Source organism: Ictalurus furcatus, chromosome 3 (genome assembly GCF_023375685.1).
Source record: "Ictalurus furcatus strain D&B chromosome 3, Billie_1.0, whole genome shotgun sequence".
NCBI classification, from domain to species: Eukaryota; Metazoa; Chordata; class Actinopteri; order Siluriformes; family Ictaluridae; genus Ictalurus; species Ictalurus furcatus.
In genome coordinates this window covers 5,891,884-5,910,946 of record NC_071257.1, presented here as the reverse complement: position 1 = coordinate 5,910,946, position 19,063 = coordinate 5,891,884, and the positions used below count along the sequence as shown (strand labels likewise).

At 40.8% G+C, this 19,063-nt stretch overlaps 1 long non-coding RNA gene across 2 annotated transcripts; it reads right to left on the bottom strand.

The window, feature by feature from the left end:
* Nucleotides 1-1,283: 1,283 nt before the first annotated feature.
* On the bottom strand, nucleotides 1,284-13,391 carry LOC128605258 (uncharacterized). Of its 2 annotated transcripts, XR_008385522.1 has the most exons (4): nucleotides 13,243-13,391; nucleotides 3,569-3,725; nucleotides 3,039-3,124; nucleotides 1,284-2,488 (listed from the first exon to the last, which is right to left on the bottom strand). It is a non-coding gene; the product is annotated as an uncharacterized LOC128605258 (long non-coding RNA). The 2 variants fall into 2 exon arrangements; XR_008385521.1 differs by having other exon boundaries at nucleotides 1,284-3,124.
* Nucleotides 13,392-19,063: the final 5,672 nt, after the last annotated feature.

The window sequence follows — 19,063 nt, the reverse complement described above, 5'->3', positions numbered from 1 at the left end:
GTGAATATAATCCTGTTGTGTTTCCCTCAAGTAATCTGCGTTTAGCTAAACATGTCCTCTTATTCAATCCAGTGCGCTTTATATGTAAGCATTCCACATGGATAGTCTCTCTCAACACATTGAGCCCAAGGAAACGGTGACGGCAGATGGCTGAAGGACCCGTCATTTCGGTGGTGAGATGCATGTTCACCTCACAAAACAACTGATAATTGACTGAAAAACAGCTCCCTTGAGTGTAATAGGCCCATGAACCCAAGGCATAATTGCTTTCTCCAGTTTTATTTCAAACTCCATCACTCCTGGATTTACATAGAACAAAGCGGCGGTTTCACAATGTATACCAGCAGTCTCTACTCCTTTTTTCTCTCTTAGTGACTTGTATTTTTATTTAAATAGTTTTTTTTTTTAATTTGTGTTTTCTATATAAGATTAGTAATAAATCCAAATCAGTCCACATGTGTTTGTGCATATGAAGGTAAACAAGGTAATCGTATCAGTGTAATCATATCAGCATTACAAACGTGAATATTAAACAGATGCTTTCCCCTTCGGTACGTGTTCCGAACATTCCTCAACAACTGTCGAAAGATAGTAATTTCAAATCTCGGGCTGCGGATGTAATGAATGGGGGTCGGGGTGCGCGGTTGAAATATTGCGCTTTAAACGTGGAGCAAAATGTCACAAAATGTCTCCGTGGGCTTCTTAATGCATGTAGAGTTAATGGGAACCCATCCCTTGGAAAAGAAATTAATACCAATTATGCTAATTGGTGTTGGAGTCATGGCAGGAAATAAGGAGGTTGTGACAAATCTCTCGCTTGTCAAGTTCATCTTGTTTCTGAAGGCCGCCAAACGCATGGCACATGAGATAATCTAATAGTTCCTCGGAATGAATCACCATCTCATCTGCTCTGTCAACAGGCCACGCAGACTGAGCAATCATATTTGCCTTCAATTACGGAGCGTAAATACATTATAATACACCCCGAAGTGGTCAGGGGAGGATTCCGGCTCAGCATGCGTACGAGTGATTTAAGGAAAACGGCAATATGTCTTCTATATGGACAAGGCGTCTTGTAGATCTGCTGTAGGGAAAGGGTTTAACTGTGGATTGCTGGACTGCTGTTTCAGCTCTTCTTTGTAAAACGTGAATATGAGAGTTCAAATGATGCGTGCTCTGGATGTCATTGGATAACTGCCGTGTTTCAGTTTAAAAGGACAGACATGAGGAGAGTTCATCAGATGAGTTAGTTTGGATCTGGATTGTGAATAAACATTGAGATGCTGAGTAACTCTTTTTATTTATTTATTTATATTTTTATTTTAAGGGTTAATCTTGCTAACAATCTAGTCCACCAATCAGTAGCTTGGGTTATCGATTCATTTGTGGCGTTTTCTCCCCCCCCCCCCGCATATGTCCCTCGGTCTTTCAGATCTATTCTTAGTAAGGATTCGTCACTGAGGGAAGAAAATGAAACATTTTTCGTCAGAGAGACAAGACCTTTCGTAATAACAGACAAAGGTCACAGTGTGTAGGCAGCTATAAAGCAAATCTTTAAAAAAAAAAAAAACATTCTAAACCATTTTCTAACTGAAATATTCACCCCTAAACAAACACTTTTTATTAATTAATTAATTAATTAATTAATTTTTATTTATGGGTAAGCGCTTCTACGTTCTGTTAAATGATTGCGCATTTAAAACGGATCGGTCGGGTTTCAAATTCTGGAATCGCGATCCAAAATGTACATTTTGGTTCTGCCTCAAATCCATAAACTGTGCGGTATAATGCACACAAAGTAAATGTAATTATATATGAGTGAGTGCAGAACGCAAGTCCGTAAACATAAGAACAAGTGAGAGTTGAATCCAGGAAACACAGAATGAAGAAACAAGGCCCTCAGGAAAACATGGTATTATAATATATAGCATTCAGCGAAGCAGAGAAACAAAAGGGTATTCATAGACTAACTCATTAAGGGCTATAAACACTGAACAGGTGCACACATTTGGTAAACAAACCAAGGACAGGACAGATGTGGGACCAAAACAAAGGCATGTGGCAAAACATTAATAAAAGCACACCTAAGACTAAGACGAGCGCAAGGAGCGATTGGAACTGTGCCATGCCATGGAAAAAAAGTTGCTAGATGATGAATCATTAAAAAAAATTTTAAAAAATAAATAGTTTAAATGGGAACACAAATATTAGACAAGAGCAAAGCAAAATAAATTGTTAGATTTAGCACTGTGGTAATGCAGCAAGCGTTTCGTTTTAATTTCGCGCTTTGTCCAGGCTTGTTGTCTTGTCCATTGCATCTCTGGAAGTACAGCACTGTTGCAGTAAATGAACTTGCTTACAAACCCAATTATCACCACGAGCGCTTGGGACGAACATCAGAACGATACAGATGTTATGAAGACGAAGTTTGTTTCAGAAGCTCCACACACACTTCTTGACGCGCCACATCGGCTCACACGGATGAAGCCTAAAAGTAAAGTAACGTGTTAACTGTCATCATTTACAGTTAAAAGCACACAGTGATATCCAACACTGTAATGTATTCAAGCAAGCAGCGGTGAATCATTTGCATAAACATATACTGTACACGTCTTTAATGTAAATGTATAGTGTACACTGAAATTGAAAAACGTCGTGATAGTACAAATAGTCCATGGTCTAAAAATACCTTGAACTTTTCAAACTGTTTGTACGATTCATTTAAGTGTTAAGAGTTTATTATTGAAGTGTATTGCTGCCACGCTGGGGAAAAAAAAAAAAAAATCCCAGTCTGGTTATTACGAGAAAAGCATGTTATTATAGGAAAACTCCTTGTTATTATGGAAAAAAACAACAACTCCTTACTAAAAGAAAAATGTTATTAGATAAATAATCTCCATATTGAGAGAATAGCATCTTGTTACTACAAGAATGCATCTTATTACCAGAAAACATTATAAGGGGAAAAAAAAAAAGTTGTAATGAGATAAATATATGATAAAAACAATGTGTTGATCCTGTTTTAACGGTATGGTTACCATTTTTTCTTTCTTTTTCCTTGCATGGCAACAGTGAGCTTCCATAGCACTATTTGTTAGAACCTATCAGTTGTTCACCATGTAGCCTAGATTGGAAAAAAACAAGATCAGTTATTAGGTTTTTATAGCATATTTTATCTCATAACAAGATGCTTTTATTGTTAAAAAAAAAAAAGGGAGAGATACTGATGGTGATTTGTTTTTCTTCCATGGCAGCAGTGTGCGTCTACACATTTATATAAGTAGATCTAGCGCTCCTTTAAGTGCTTAGTGAATAGGTAGGTCTTCAGACTTTGTTTGCAGACAGCCAGTGGCTCGGACCTTTTGGACAGCCAGGGGATGTTTATACAACCACCCGGGTGCCGGAACAGAGTTGAGTCTTGATGAAAGTGTCTTGAGGGGTGGAAGGTCAAGTCGAAGACCGCTCGTGGCTCAAAGGAATCAAGGTACTGTCCAGGATTTGATAAGTGATTTTGAGGTAGGTTTGAGGGGAGGGGGGGGAGCGAGGACAAGAGAGTTTTGTGACTGACCGTTTCAAAGGCTGCTGAGAGGTCAACAGAAGCTTCAGAACCCATGATGGTTTGGTTGAACTAACGGCGTGAAGCTTGACAATAACAGCCCAAAGGGTCCTTTTTGAGGAATGTGCTGCTTTTGAAGCCTGACTGGAGAGGACTCCTGAAGGTCATTCTGGATGAGAAAGAGAGACAATTGATTGTAAACAGCATGCTCAAGGATCTTGGAGTGAAAAGAGAGAAGCGATGGCGGTTGGTAGTTGCTTGATGTCTGAACCCATCATCATCCTTGACAGTATTTTTTTTTTTTCTTTCCAGTTTGACCAGAACTGAGGCCAGGCTAATTCCAACACTTTTTTTTTTGGATGAGATAATTCCATTCTTGTAAATTGCAGGATTCTCGTAACCACAAAATGTCATGATGTGGATGAAATGAACGGGTGCATCGAACGTGAGCAAGCTGGATTATTTACTCCATCATTCTTTTTTCCCCTCCAAGATGTCTTTAGAGGAGAAACTAAAAGTAGATAGACTAAGCACACACCGTCCTTTAAAGTACAAATTACTCCAAAGGACAGACAACAGACGTTTATTGTTTTGTTTTGTTTTTTGGGTTGAATGAAAGAGAGATAACTTTTTATTTTTATTTTTTTAAAGTTTGCCACGTTTGGTATGCGGAGGACACACAGGTTGAGCAGATTTAAAAATCGAAATCATGATTGCAGCTGCTCTATCTGATTTTAAGCGTGTGGGTAATAGTTTGCCTCGCAACATTCTTATTATGCCTTCGATGAGACCTCCTGATATAATGCATTGCTCAACCCTAATAGTTTCATTATTGAGCTACTGACAGATTTTTTTTTTTTTAGAATTTTTTTTTTTTTTGCGCTCCTATCTAATATCACCACCAGCCATCACTGCCTCCATCATTAGTGTTGAGAGGTGGGTAAAGTTTAATGCTTAATACCTTTTAAATATTTTAAAGTCATTCATTTTTTCCATCTGACCCCACTTTACTTTTGGTGATCTGCATAAACAAATTTTTTTCATTTTGATATGAGCTCTCTTCGTCAAAGTCCAAATCATATTATATTACTACTTGTTTGTCCTTGGTCAAAAACATACATACATACATACAAGGACAACATTTGAGCTATTTTTATCTATTCGAAATACTTGCAATGCCAGACAAGGCAAATCCAAATGAACCTTTTAGTGTTTTATTGGTTTGTTTTTCCTCAAAAAGCGGTTCCTTTCTTATTGTTTCATGTTGACTAAACTGTAGTGTAGTGTAGTTTGATACAGTGCTTGATTTGTAAACCTGTAGGTCCGAGAACAATAAGAATTTATGAAAGGTCCTAGTCCCCGAACTTAGACACGCACAAGTGCTATTAGAATCTCACTTAGCCAACGCTATTCAATGCAGACCGGTAGGCCTATGTTATTGATCACACAAGTTTATAGCAGTGAGTATTCTCAGTACAAAGGGGGGGGGAAAAAATATGGATAGCACATTCTATCAACTTATGTGCCGTCAGCTCAGTTAGGTGCAAAACACGTTTGCCGAAAGCACTTAGAAAACAAAGTTACGTTTCATACAGTAGGCCTACTCACAATAAACTAACCTTAAGTGCAAAGGAAGAAACCAAGAAGAAAGCGCCCTGCCTAACACAAAGTATTCCACAAAGCTGCTATGTCTGTGTCGGAGAGTAGGACTCGTCCCGGTGTCCCTTACGTATCCATGAGCGCACACGGCACAGTGTTCGAAAACACGAGAGACGAGATGGTGGGGATGAGAAGGGATGCACGCTGTGAGCTACAAATGAGATTCATTTCGGAGAAAGCCCACTCGGGCTCCACTCGAGATTGGTATGGTATTCACCGTAGCCAACAACGGCCTCAGTCCTTCTGGATCTTTTTGTGTCTTTGAGTCTCTGTACTCCCTAAAAGCCTGAATTGACTGTACATGGGCTCTTAACTCTATTTAATTCCTGGCAGTCAATCTCACTGTCAAAGCTCTGGTTTGGTATATTGTAGTATGGAATATTCATATCATAACTCCATAACTAATATCCACACTCGAAACCATCGATTATTAATGATTAATGATTATATGAACAGGTGACCATAAATAAGCCGCTCCAGGATTTTGTGAGTGCAGAAATGAACGCAAAATCAAGCGAACGCCGCAATATTCAGAGGAGCTTGCACTTATTTCTAAATGAACGCTGATCTTCCGCAGACTTGAGCCAAGACGCGTCATATGACGTCATCACATCGCGCGTTCAGCCTCTCCGATTCGCGTACGTCGAACGCGAGTACAGCTGAAAGGTCTCGTTTACCAACAAACGTCACTGCGTAAGACCGTGCAAAGCAATTTCATGCACTTTCGAATGGACTGATAAATGAGGTCTATAATTAACCGTGTATCTCCACATACACGCTCTGGTACGCAGTAATTACTTTTCGTTCTTAATTATGTCGCATATTATGACTTCTGTACATTGAAATTTCATTGGTAGCACCATTTTAAGATGTTGTGTGTCGAGAAACATTTTGCGGCGTTAGAACGTTATAGTTAAGATCTGCCGTGACCATTTTGCCATTCCCGGGCATAGTTTAGCTTTATGCGAATATGAATGTCTCATCTCAGTATGAAAGCCCTGTCCTTAAAGCAGTGCCAGTGGTCCTTGTGATGGCTCCTTCTGCTACGTTTCGCTCTGGACGGCGTCAGTGCTTGAGACGCTCCTGCCAGTGGAACAGACAATAATGGACAATGGACTGAGAGAATCTTGGACAGCCTTTGTCCAGCACACCATCTGCCCGCTGTTGAAGATCACACGCCCGCTCCACAGAGCAGCAGCTTCAGCAGGAATTCATTACCACGCTTTGGATTCATCCACACCCCCAAAAGGGTCTTGTCCTTTGATAGAAATCACTTTGAGCATTATATTGGACAAGTAATTGCCTTTCACTTATGAAAACAACTCATGATTGGACGCACATCGACCTACTCAATGATTACCTCTTTTCTTGAAATAGACTTTGGATAGGACGACTGCAAAGTGACGAGAATCGTCTGAAAGGTTTTTCTTTCTTTTTGGCTCCTTTTTCTAAATAGGATATTTTCTGAATGACCTCAACCGACCTTTAATTCTGTGAAGTACATTGTTGTTGGGGGGTGGGGGGGGGGGTTTTTTTTTTTTTTTTTTTTTTTTTTTTTTTGCTTCTGACCTGTGTCTTGGAAAATTTATCATTACTTTCAGTTGAATGCCTGAGGAAGTGTTGCTGCACCTATTGGCTGCTCCTCAGTCTTTCACACCATATTTAACCTTTTTTTTTTTTGAGAAAATGCCAGAGCAGCTTTCAAATTCTTACAAAAGAGGTGGTTAATCACAACATTGTAGAAAATTATATAGTTTCTATTTAAAAAAAAAAAAGGGATTCTTTTCATGAACACAATATCGTTTTTAAAAGCCTTCCATGCATTATTCAGTTCTTATTCGTCGACGAAGCCGGCGCATTGTGAATATGGATGTCTCTGGAGCTCCCCCAGGTTGGAACAGATGGGGCCGAAGCAGCGAAATGCAGTTTAGACTTGCAGTCAGGCTGATCCTTACGTGACAATCTCACTCTGAGAAATTCATTCTAGTCCACAAGTTATTGCTGGGGGGACGGTGAGGAGCGCTGATGAGTGACACTGCCTGTATTCCTCAGCATGAGCTCATTTCTCCAGCTGTCATATCACCAAACGACAAGGCAACAGCAAGAGCCACCTCGTATTTCGGGGATTAAATCTCGTACTCGCTATTGGTGTTTGACAAATTGAAGTTGCATGCTGGCGACGACATGGCTGATATACGTGCCGGAATCGGCCGTCGTTACACGGTGGGCTGTTTCAGTCGACGGGTCATCAGGTGTGCCACGGATGGTCCCGAAGCTGAAGGATAGCTTGGACGAAATTCATTTCTGGGGTGGGGCTGGGTACTCTAACGGTCGAGCCACACACGCCCGGGTGCAAAGTGGGCCACAACGTAGCAAGCGCTGCCTTGACAATGCCAAAGTGCCGCTCCATTTTCTATTCAGGGGACCTTGAAAGTGTGAGCTAGTAAATAGGAGTGTGCAGCAGTGATAACACACACAATGGCGGTTCAGATATAAGGGGTGCCCAATTTTCGGTTGCCACATCAGCACCAAAATTGCAGCTCAATCAGTCCTTCATTTAACATTATGACCATTTGGTCTGTCTTTGAAAATCCCAACTGCGTTAAATGGTTTCCTAGAGGGTCTTGCACAAAAGGACTACAATGTCCTCTGGATAAGTATTCATTTTTCCATGTTACAGATTATTGTGTATTTCTTACGTGCATGTCTATGTTAGAGAATATAAACACGCAATTCAGAACGAACATGTAACGCGTTCTAAACTGATACGAACAGGAGGCAAGGAATGTATTTTATTTGATTGATTTTATTTCTTGTTAGAAAGCTGTCCCATGCAATGCATCTGCTTGAGTGGTGCATTGAGGGGGGAAAAAAAATCATGTCAACAGGAGGTTTTTACTTTCATGAAGGTGTGAGTGAGAGGTTAGATGTGAAGTTTGCAGGGAAAAATAAACACCACATTTATTAATATGAATGAGAGTTGCTGTGCATTTAATGTCCATTCATTCATCCTTAGTTAATGCCTGGTCAGGATTGTGCTGATTTTTAAATGAGACTGCTAGGATGTTTATATTTTGGGAAATGGAATGAATTAGAATTGTTAGGAAATATCATGGGCAGGTACAAACAAAAAATAATAACTCTGGTGATGTAGCTGAGGTTGAGGAACTGTCGATGCCAGCCTTGCATTTTCCTGTGTAGGCCACGCCTACTTCATGTTTAAACCCGAATACAGTTACAGATGGCGGTTGCGTTGTGGGACACCCCTTGTCCATGCAAATGTACAACTACGTGTACAGCATTCTCATGCTAATTGGTTAGCATGTGGCATACATGAGTCATCAGTGAGCTTGCTCACACTTCTACAGGCTTCACTTAAGGGACTCGCTAGTTATTTGTTTGCGCAGTGTTGTGTAGTCTAATGCCAGTCATTCTAGCAGCGTGCCATGCAGTACATTGCATCTAGTTTCCCTAGATATATTAGATTTATCACTTGCGTTATACTTTCTTTCATAACAAGCCACCATATGGTTATGGATAAGAACGTTGCACTTTTCTGATCATTGTGGTGTTGAATATCTCATAACTGTACTGTTGTGTGTCCTAGTCCAGACATTCGCATAAGCTATGGCTAATTTACTCCTCACAGCTCACGCACCTTCAGCCAAGGCCATTAAAGGGCAGCCTTCATGCTCAATCACTGTAACTCAATTAATGAGGCAAACAAAAAATAATTTCCTGTGCCACTTAGCACCCTTTTTACTGCCTTTCTGGGCAAGGCAAGTGCAGAATCCAATCCATTAGCACTCCTGCTGTATATCCTGTACGTAACAAGCCAGAGAACACGATCCAGTCCGACCTCTAGGAGCGAATCTGCACAAATACGGCAGACTAGTTGGTTTTGAATGCATGCCCAGAATCTGGCCTCTGCTGCTGTCACTGAGCTGGAAAAAATACTGACAGTACAAAACACATATAAAAAATAAAATAAAATAAATAAATAAAATAAAATCTACTATCCATTCAATGGAGGATTGCTGTTGTAGTGGAAAGCAGAAGTGCTGTACTTAAACATGATTTTTATTTATTTATTTATTTATTTATTTTTGGGTGGGGAGTATTTTTGCTTAACACAGTTGACTGACGTGTCACTCAGGATGTATTCCCGCCTCATGGCCAGTGTTCCCAGGATAGGCTCCGAATACGCTGCGACCCTGATCAGAATAAAGCGTTTACTGAGGACTGACGTATGAATGAAAAGTAGAATAAAGTCTACTTTCTAGTTATATTTTAAAACAAATCTGCAACACTGTAACTAGAAATACACTTTTTTTTTTTCCCTCCCCAATCCAGTAAGTATTACAGTTTCCAGTACTGCTCCAATACTGACATCCTCTTTGTAACCGACACACATCTCCGCAAATGTCCGTTGCCAAATTATGGAATATGTCACAGGCGTGGTAAATTAAAGCAATCTGTGTCCTATATTCACATGCATGATCCGTGTCGTGTCCGTCATCACACGTTCATGGCATCAGATTGGAAAATGTCCGCAGTCCGACTTCAACTAGTGTTGAAGGCCAGTATCGCCCACGTTACCAGTCGTAGAGAAACCCATTCGAGCACATCAGTGTATAATCTCCATATCTTCCCGACTCATACGGTGACTATTTATTGCAGATGAGGGGAAGCTTCAAGCAGTTAAATTAATCTCAATTTATGCGATTCACATGAGGCATGTAATCCCTTAAATATGAACGTATGTATTTGCAAATTCCTATAATGCTCTCTCATAGAGAGTCTCGCTGTCTGACACCTAAAAGTGACAGGGTTACTTGGGTATAACACCTCTGTACACCTCTGTACAATGACCATGTCCTGACGATGTAGCAGGACCAATATTAATTCAAATCGTGGAAAGCATGCTGCTGACGTTGAAGCTTCCGAAAAAAATTCTTGGTACCAATCAAGAATTCTTCCTCGAATTTGATATTTGCTGTAAACGTCTGTATGTTGATGGCTGCGTTAGAATTGATCAAGCAGGGAAGTAACTGAATGCCATTATATGGAATGAATATAATGAATGGTATGGTTTAGGCCACGCCCACTTTGGGTGTAAACCCAATTACAGATATTTGGAACACTAGACAAAAACAGATTCAGACAATATTACTGTGTTTCAAAGCTATAATCATGACCGCTAGATAACCGCATGAAAGCTAGTTTGTGAGCTATTAGAATGCTAGCTAATGTTTGGCGAGATTAACTGAGGATTATTTGTAGTTGTTGGCCTAATGTCATTAGCCAGCTTTAATTCATGCCTGCGCACATTCCATGGCTGCTGTGGGCCAAATAATGCACTTATTTACCATCAGTTTTTATTAGAAATGCTGCCTTAAAGGCCTTTTGCTGTGCTTTTAAGTTATTTTGAGTTTGATCTTTACATCTAGTACTTCATATATTAACAGTTTTTAAGTGAGGGCTTTTTTTTGTACTTTTATGACCTCTGGTGTGTACATTTTGTGTGTGTGTGTGTGTGTGTGTGTGTGTGTGCATTGCTGATTTTCATTGCATAAGACGCTCCGGCTTTTCTAGTGCATCATATGTATTTATTTGCTGGTAGGTGATGGTGAATAATGACTGTACGGAGACACAGAAATGGCTGTTAGGCACAAGACAAAGTAGAAGCTTGCACTGATCCTCTGCATAATTGACCGGATGCACGATCGACTTAGTGTCCCAAGGGTATGCATGCCATAAACTACAGGAGAAGTAGAATGCACCAACGGATCTCCAGGCAAAAAGGACAGGTATTGAGTACTCAATGGATTGACGTCCTAATCTACCCTGATTACCTGCTCTGGAATGTGTGGGATACTGAAGCTTGCAGACTTGAAGGCTGAAAATCTCAAGATGTCTGACTATTTGATTTGGGGCCATGTTGTCTGGCACACAGCCGCCCGCTTACCTTAGCCTCATTGATGCAGGAGAGAGGCAGATATATTTTCCAGAACATGACTTAATGCTTTCCCACCTTATTAGCTAATTTCACAACCGGGTGTCTGATACCTGATCCCAGATCCGAACATCAAACCCTTGATGTGAGTAGTATAGTACGTGGATGGATAGATCAACATGTCTGTCATTCCAGTTCGAGGTCCTTCTCCCTTTTTCTGAAAGGAGGGACGACATGCAGGTCATGCCTCCAGACATGAAAAAAAAAGGCAACCGTCGTAAGGCGGCGCGCTATGTTGGTATGCCGTTACATCAAAATTAATGGAGCTGTCAGCTCTATATATAGAGCTAAGGCAGCACCGTGATTTGGACTGAATCTGGGGCTTGGTCTCATTAGTCAACCCCCCCCCCCCCCCCCCCCCCCCCCCAGCTGTATAGAGACGGAGCAGGCGTCGCAGGGTCACATTTTAATAGTTTTAGCGGCCGTCGATGTCTCCTCGGGTGCCCGTTTCGCTCTTCAGCGTGGCCTGGTAATATGAAACATCTGTGCATTTCCCCTCACATCAGCTTTGAGAGGTAGAGGATTAGAACATGGAGGAGAAAAAAAACGGGTGCTTAGAGAGTCATTGTTTTTTTGGGTTTTTTTTTTTTTTTTTTTTTTACCCAAAGGATAATAGGATGAGTGATAATGCTACTTCGGCACGGTCATTCCAGGCATGGTAAACAATCACGGCCCTTGACAGCTTACAGACCACGGTATCATTATTAGGACCTCAAGGTATATTTATATTCTGCTCTCACTGCTTCTGGCCCCTTTGCAAAGATGCAAGTGTAGTGATGGGCCATAATTACTTGTCAAACGTCTAAAGCTTCCTGGGGGGAAAAAAGAAAAAATCTGGCACATATAGCCATTAGGTGCTTTCCGTACAGATGCTTTGCACTTTGCAACTTTTTAGCCAGACCAAAATGAGGAGACTGTAGAGCCAGGATGCTTGTAATTACTGACCCCGCTCAAGCCTTCCCAAGCCATTTGCTAACACACTTGTTGAGGGCTTCTTATTTTAAATTTTATCATTGCGACATGATACATGGATTGTCCACCTTCTTTTTTTTTTTCTTTTTCCCGCCGCTGCTTGAAGCCAGTTATTCCTATATGCATATAGGAAGTTGGAGAACATCTCGTACATTATGTGCGTCCACTTTTTTTGGCTTTTAATGTCACCAGGTTTAATGTGTAGACATAAATGAAGTGCTCTACAGAAGGCTTCTAACGAACAGTAATTGCAGGCTGTAATTTTTGTGCAGACAACGAAGGAAGAGCAAAAATAATTCCGTAGCAATCATTCATTTAACAGCAATGTGGCCTTCCTGGTTTAATGGACAACACGTTGCGCGTCATAGTTAATGTAATAATGAGCACAGAAGTCAGTAATATAGAATATTAACATGCTTTCAGTCTTCTCGTTACCTCATTTTTGTTCCAAAATATCGCTGAGTTTTAACATGTGAACTGCTGCTATTGTTGATTATTCCACGTTATAAAACAGAGCCGATACACAATATAAGCAGTTCTTATAGAATTCTGTATTAATGTGCCCCTTTTTTTTTGTCTGTAGAATGGAAGAATCTTTATGTTGCTTAGCAACCAAAACTCTCTATTAACAGACTACATTGTATGCTGGAGGAATTGTCTATTGCGAAAGTTATTAATAATCAATTTAATTACGCGTTGGTGGTTTAAGGCGGCCATTTTTTTTTTTGCATGATGGTGGTTTATCACAGGTGAAGGGGTGTGCATCCTACCTAAAAATCACTGTAACGCACCCCCTCTTGTGGCTTATTTGCTTTAATCTCCACACGTTACTCTGGAGACAGTCATTTTCACTGAATTAAGAACATGTGTAGTTTAGCAAACAAACAGGCCTTGAGGCATGCTGTAAAGTTTGCGCGTGTAATTCTAGCCCAGCCGGCTAAATGATAAGTGCACATTACATATATTGGCCCATGGTTTAAGTTAAAACGGTGAGACGTTTACAAGAAAACCCACTTGCAGGCCCATACTTTCTACTCACCAGCCTCTATAACAAGCACATGATCACCGAGGACTGATCTCCAAATCATCACAAGTGGCGTCTGCGAGTTTTCGTCAACTTTATCTCACAGAGCGAACGCCGCATGTGCCACTAACGTCGCTAACGCCGAAGCCTGCCTTTCTCCTCCGGCCGCCTGGAAGATATGCTATTAGTTTCCATGGTGACAATCTCCTTGTGTTGTGACTAGAATTCGAAGGACAGAGGGGGACTGACTGGCCTATTTGCATGCCGCCTCGGTGCGAGAAGCTGTCTGTCACAGATCATTCCAGCCACGTCTTCGGAAATCAAGGCTTTTTCGACAAAAGTCTCCGAGACCCTTTCCCTCATGAGAAAGTGGTCAAATAATGAGGTCAAGATAAGAGCTGAAGGTTTGTTTGCTGAGCAGTGTCCCGGTGGCTGTAGCAGGCCACCGTGACATCGCATCAGCCCTGGTGATTCAGGAATCCGCACCACCGGAGTAATGGAGTTCAGGAATTGATTCTTGAGCCGGGAGTGCTGAACGAACCGCTGACGTCGGTGCTCCAGGGTGAGCGCGAGAAACTGGTGGTCAGATAGCCATGGTTCCAGTGCAATGTCCTCGTAACCTAAAACACTGGAATATCTCTTGGAATATCTCCTGTCCTTCTCATTTGAATGTTTTCTCTGCTCCCAATACACCTGGTTCAACTAATCAGAATGAATAGCACTTTCCTTTTTGAATGAGGTGTTTTTTTTTTTTGTTTTTTTTAAAGGAGGCAAAGCACTAAAATGTCCAGCACTAGTGGTACTCTGGGACCAAGGTTACGGACCTCTGGCGTCGAAAATGGAAAAATGAAATAATTGGTACAGCCTTTCATTAATTCAAATCTACACCGGCAGTATGAAAGCGAACATCACACATTTGTTCAAAACCATACGATTACTACATTGTGCTGCTTTGGTATCTAAGCAATTTGAGTTTATTATAGACTATAGTTGAGTGTCCGTGTTTTGCAGTCATTTGGCAATGACTCATGAGGAGATCAAGATTCTCTCCTACTTTCACTCATTCATTTGCAAATAGTGTATCCAGGTGGATGAGGAGTGTATGCTTAGAACACTTAGGGTAGCCAGTCCACCTATTGGTTCAAGATCAAACCCAAGACTCTGGAGCGTAAAGACCTGCTGCACCACCATTCGATTCTACGACTAGGCAAACATCCCAAACCCCAAAGTGTAACAGTGAAAGACCAGCCATATTTAGTGTGTATTTAACTTGGTGTATATACACGACATAATCGTGGAACATCATGGAGAACTGTGACGTTCTGATTGAGGACCTCTGGATTTCTCAACCAGAGAGCAGGACATTTGTTTAGATACCAACTCTGCCAGTGATATAGCAAACGGAGGCTGTAATATTTCATGACGCAGTAGCACTCGTCTATCACATGCTTCAGTGATGGGATTTTCAGCCGCCTCCCCCAAAACCACTGCATTGGAAGCTTTTCTCGCACTAGATTTCATGCCGCGTGCCCTTTATTTCACACACCGCGTTTCACCGAATTACATACAGTCTCAAGGAGGTCCGCTCGTGAAAAGACTCTCCTGTGAAATTCTCTCCACACCTTGTTGCATTTAAAAACGCGATCGTTATTCGATTTAACCCATGCTTTTTATTACAGATTTGTGATCAGGTCCCCTCCGTAAGACTTAGCAGACGATGAAAAGTGAGGCGTAAGGGATTGAGCGGGTAATGCGTTGGAACCTCTGAGCTGTGTTCACACTGCCTGTCATTTTTTTTTACAGCGAAGCCCTGGATCGAGGGGAAAAATATTTTAGACCAACGTATTTTGATCAGAAATGTGTATTCCATCTAGCCTAGGACCCACAAAGTTCCCTGACTGTGTGTGTGTGTGTGTGTGTGTGTGTGTGTGTGTGTGTGTGAGAGAGTGCACAAGTGTGTTTCATTTAATTCCCATCAAAGCCACAGCAGCACCGCTGATATGCTCAGTCCTCCCCTGAGACTGTGTGCCGGGTGTGTGGCTGCTCAGTGCACAGCTTCTTGGATTACCTCCAGGATTATAATTAACGCAGTCTCTAAATCATCTGTGATATAGCCACCTGGGTCAGATGATGTGTGTGGGTGCTGAAATCCACATAGCAAAAGGTGTCTCAGGGTTCTTTTTTTTTTTTTCTGTCAGGAGCATTCCGATTTCAGAACTCGACATCGCTGCGTTCCGCACGTCAGAACCGCCAGATATTCAGCGCACATCGTCGGTTTACGTTCATATTACGAAACAACAACCATCGCCATTTCTCAGAGCCCGAGCGAACCGGTTTCACGACCCCCATCTAGTCGGCCGTTTATTCTACCCATCAGTCCGAATATCTTCCCTCTCGTGCTCTCAGTACCATCACCGATTCTTCTCATTTCAAATCAACTTGCTCAAGTGTTTTGCCAGCACTTGAAAACAATTCTTCTCCAGTTTCAGTGCTCTTCAAACTGTGAAGTAGATGGCTCCTCAGCAATGGCGAATGATTCATCAATGCCCTGTATAAATACATACTGTGCCGTGTCCACAACATCGGCGCTCTTGTCGAGAGCCGTTGAATAATAAATGAACTTCTGGGCATTGCTGTTAAAGAGGTTGTAACCCATATCTTCCACTCGTCTACTAATAGGTCTAGCTGGTGAACTAATGCGTCGTGTTTCTTTGGGTACATGTTATTTTACGATCTGGTGCACATACTACGCAAGAGCTTCGTGGCACCTGTGAACTAGCCGCTAAGTGTTCATGAAAGTCTTTTAGTGGTGCTTTTTGTTGTTATACTTCTAGTTCATACAGTGCTGGGAAAAAGTATTTTTGCTGATTTCTTGCGTCTTCTGTTTTGGTGTACTGTATATCTCATACTAAATAGTTTTACATCTTCAAACAGCGTGCAACGTAAAATAAAGGCAACCTGAGTAAACTCACAAAATACAGTTATTTATTTATGTATTTTTATTGAGGTCCTGCCATGGCAGTCTTAAAGCAGGACAGTGATCCAAAATTCAGTTCAGTTCAATTTTATTTGTGTAGCGCTTTTAACAATGGACATTGTCTTAAAGCAGCTTTACAGAAATATATAAACACAGGATACAGATTTTAAGTGTGGGAATTTATCCCTATTGAGTGAGCCGGTGGAAAGGAAAAGCTCCCTTAGATGAAATGAGGAAGAAACATTGAGAGGAACCAGACTCCGAAGGGGACCCGTCCTCATCTGGGTAACGACGGATAGTGTGAAAGTAAAAGAAAGTTCATTATGGTTTTTACATGAATCTGTTTGTCTGTTCACTAAAGTAGACCTGAATGCAAAACTGTATGTGGTAATTGCAGTCCCAATGCGAGAATGTCCATGTGGAATTGAGGTCCTAAACCATTTCCATGGTACATCAAGCGGTACCATCCTAAGCAATCTCCAAGCTGTAGCCTCCAGTTCAAGAGAGCTCCATCCAGAGGTAGGGCATCAGAACATATATCAAAACATACATCAAAATCAACACAAAAATGGTTCACTGACCACAAAATCAAGGTCCTGCCATGTCCATCCCAGTGCCCTGACTTAAAACCCATAGAAAACCTGTGGGTGAACTGAAGAGGAGAGTCCACCAGTGTGGACCTAGAAATTTGAAGGATCTGGAGAGATTCTGTATGGAGGAATGGTCTCAGATCCCTTGCCATGTATTCTCCAACCTCTTCAGGCATTATAGGAGAATAGTTATCTTGGTAAAGGGAGGTAGCACAAAGTATTGATTAAAAGGGTGCCAGTAATTTCTGCATGCCTATATTTAACAGAGATATATGTATATATTTTATAAACCTGTTTTGTTTGCAGTTGTTTGATATCCCTGAGAGCAGAGTATTATGGTGAATTTTTTGAACAAAAGTTCAAAAGGTTAAACAATAAAGACAAGTATTCACTGCCTTCTTTGCTCATATTTACCAAGGGTGCCAATATTAGTGGAGGGCTCGGTATCTTCCATTCAAGTGTTGTTTAATAATGTTGTCCCTGAAAATTTAGGAAGTACCTTCACCATGATGGCTACTCCTTGCGTGGTATCTTCCCAACCAGTGGTAGTTTCATTTATAATGACACCAGGTGCAATTTGCATGGGAACATTATTTATTTATTTATTTTGCTGCGTTTATATCACCTTTTTTAAACATATCTTTGTTGTACGCTTATGAACTTAAAGTCTAGAGACATTACACGTGTACATTTTGAAGTGGATATACAGTATGCACTGGATGCATACTGCATTTGTTTAATCATAATGTTCTGCCTTCTAACCATAATAGGCATTTATTCAGACCACTGGGCCTGAGAGAATACCGCTGTCTATATGTTAGAACCTAAAGGTTTAGTTGTCATCGTTTCTGTTTTGTTGTTCAGTAAGCAAAGTAGCGACGTGATGCTTACTGTATGCACTTGTGAGTTTAAGAAAAAAAAGAAAAGAAAAGCTGAACGTGCCAAAATGGCTGAAGGCATTTTAAAATGATATTGTGACACAGTGGCGCTGTCAACACCTCTGATTCTACACATAATGCAGGGTTTCTTGGAGTTCTCTCTGAGGACATATTGATTTTTACAGTATAGTGGAAATGTGAGAGGAAACAAGCTGATGTTCTGCTCTAGCTGCCATCGAGGTCCCTGAGGTGAAAATAAATAAGTAAACAAATAAATAGTAACAACAGCTATTATTATTGTTTGTTTGTTTATTTGGGGATTTATTGGTTAATAACTTGAAGCCCCAATTTTTATTTATTTATTATTTTTTTTAAAGAAGTGTTGTGTGTAATCTCAACGCTGTTGGAGGTTTAGGCGATGTCCTTTTTTATAAAACCGTTAAGTAGATTTCCAGGACGTACATTTTGCGAAAATTAATTGCACCGACCAGAAAAAGACCCGAGAAGACTTTTGGATTCGGTCCAAACCCGTTTCATTTGGCTGGATGGGGACGAGGCAACCGGCAGTCTGGTTTCCATGGCAACTGGTGGCGTCTGTCTAGACACATGGGTGGCCAAGGTGGAGAAAATCCTTCTGGGCGTAATTATAAAGTGGTACTTTATAATGATCAATATGTTGTGGAACTCAACCCCATACTAATGAATTGTTAACCGTTGTGTATACTTTGTTTTGTATTTAAAGCATAATCTGGAAGAGAGGCTGTGATATCAGAACTTGGAACTTTTTTTTTATTTATTGTGTGTGATTGGGTGGAAAAAGTGTGTGTGTGTGGGGGAGGGGTGTATTATATTCTCACTCCAATCCCCGTGTATTGATGACTCTTTTGTTGTTCACTGTAGAAAGTAATTGACTATGCCAGGTGTTCTGTTTTCCCTCCTTTTAGAAATACTGGACAAAAATCCTCAGCAAAAATATATATTCTGTATTGTGATATACGAATTATAGCCCGAGCGCTGTTCTCAATTCTGATTGGTCAGAAGGTGCTGATTAATTTTCTATAACAGCACGACTGCCTTGCAAGGTTTCTGCTGATTGCAAGCTTTCTATCACTGCGCTCATGCTAATACGGTATTGGTTTTTATAGAAACAAATTACCCAGCTGCTTGTATGCTGGATACTCCAGGTTAAAAAAGATTCTTTTTTAAAATAGTGTCTAATTGTTATTTATGATCCTGCGAGGAGACGTTTCTGTAGTATTCCTGGAAGTAGTCTCCAGTGTCAGAAGTTAACTTTTTCTGTACGGTGCTTTTGCGATTTTCTCAGTTAAGAGTAAAATTAAGAGTCTGGTGCTAGTATGATGCAAGTAATTAATTTCCACATTAAATATATC